The sequence below is a fragment of the Cyprinodon variegatus genome, unplaced genomic scaffold (assembly GCF_000732505.1).
Source record: "Cyprinodon variegatus isolate N-32 unplaced genomic scaffold, C_variegatus-1.0 Scaffold43, whole genome shotgun sequence".
Classification (NCBI taxonomy): domain Eukaryota; kingdom Metazoa; phylum Chordata; class Actinopteri; order Cyprinodontiformes; family Cyprinodontidae; genus Cyprinodon; species Cyprinodon variegatus.
The window spans coordinates 1646450-1648365 of record NW_015150496.1 but is presented as its reverse complement, the minus strand read 5'-3'; the positions used below and the strand labels follow the sequence as shown (position 1 = coordinate 1648365).

Genomic DNA, 1916 nt, shown 5'->3' with positions numbered 1-1916 from the left:
ATATATTTCACAAAGAGCCGCTCAAAACAGGATTCAGTGACCTCAGCTGGTTCAGCCACTAAAGCCAAGAGAAGCCATGGCTATCTTGAAACAAAAAGAAAGAATTTATTTCAAACCTACAATGGTTACATGGAAACACACTGATATACACTTACAAAAATGTCTCAAAGAATAAAATAATTTCACATTCTTGAAATGGTTTTCTTAGCATTAGACAGTTGTTGCATTTATGTTTTCAGACAGTTTATGGATTTTAGGTAAAAAGAGACCATGAACTGTCAAAATAACAGCAGATTTCTGGTACTTCTTTAGTTTGAAAAGACTATGTACACTTTGTCCCAAAACATGATCATCTTTTTTTTTCTTCCTTTATAACACTCCATCTTTTCATAACAAGGCGGTTAAATAAGTGTATTTTTGTAAATGAGCATAATATCACGTGAAAAAGCAAAGAAAATAAAAAAAAAGATTTGTTTGACTAAAACCAAAGTTACCTTTACACTGTCTTTCCAGTTGGAGCCCAAAAAGAATTAGGGACAGGATTTGCACTTGTTTCCAGTTTAACACATTCATAATGCTCGACTAGGAGAGGCGGTGGAGAGAGGGGAAATGAAGCAGCTTCATTGCATATTCTGGAGTAGAGGATCATGCCTTGTGCCAGCTTTCATGCTGTGCTCATGCCTTTATTTCATTGTGGCATATCTGTGGAATGAGGTCTTTGCCAGACGGGCAAAAAAAAGAAAAAAAAAAGAAAACTATACTTTCTGTTTTCTGTTCAGACAACAAGTTGTTTAGCAGTAGAAGGAAGTTTTATGAACAACGCACCCCTATTAAAATCGCATTAAGGCATTATGAATGTGTTAGTGTTCAATTATAAGACAAAGCAACAGTACTGCATTGCTTTAATGCCAACCTCAACTGGTAACACAAACATTCAGAAAACCACTTTCCCAAATATATTCATATACAGTTGTGTGAAAAAAAAAAGATTTAGAGTTCCCTTTTTGCTTATTAGTCACATTTAATTGCTTCAGATCATGTGCAACTATGAAGAGATGATTTCAGAGCTGCAGACATTAATTGTTTTGTAATTCATGAATATATCAATGGATTTTTTTATAATCAGTTAATCAAAAAGAGACATTAATCCCACTTCCGAAAGTAAACAAATATATCAAGAAACTCCACAACTATTCGGTCAATTGCAGCCTTTTGGTACCATTATAAATTTATGATGTAAAATCATATTTTTTGTGGAATCACTATAAATGAACTGAAAACAAAGGAAAAACAAAAACATTTGCATATTTTTTTTTAAGTTGACAGTAAAGCACACCCTGAAAATCCTTACAAAAACATATAAAACTCCTCAGATTCTATTATTTTACTTCTTTCCTATTACTGCAGAAAATTAGGCCATAACCAGTTGAATCATATTTGATCCACAAGGTGTTTTAGTTTGCTTTTGACCTTAAATAATTGAATCTGGCCAATTACAAGTGCTGATTTTTATTGTAGGACTCATTCTGCCTATTCTGTACATTACCTTTAGGCAGTGTATCATCAACCTTTTTCAGAGCGATTTAAAAGGGCTAACAGTGTTCAATGGACAAAGGCTACAAAAGTGATTGGTATTTTTATAACTCTCTTTCCCCATGGAAATTACCACATCTAATAATGTCCAAAAAAAAAGACGTGGTTTGTTTAAATAGTATGTCTTTCTATTTTATAAGTACATCGGCCAAAAACTCACTGGCATTTTTTAGCCATATATTCACCTGCCGTTTCCCTCCCTGCTGTAATTATCATTTTTTTCATTCACCTGTTTCCTTTGCCTTGTATTCGGTTCAGCCTGAGCGATCGGGGCCAGATCATTATTTGTTTTCTGTTACTGTCTGTTCAGTTTTGTTCAGTTT

The 1916-nt window shown here is 33.7% G+C and overlaps 1 protein-coding gene across 1 annotated transcript in view; it reads right to left on the bottom strand.

The window, feature by feature from the left end:
• The window catches only part of LOC107081855 (neural cell adhesion molecule 1-like), a 452491-nt gene that overhangs the window by 31849 nt on the left and 418726 nt on the right, over positions 1–1916 (bottom strand). The gene's annotated exons all lie outside the window — the stretch shown is intronic.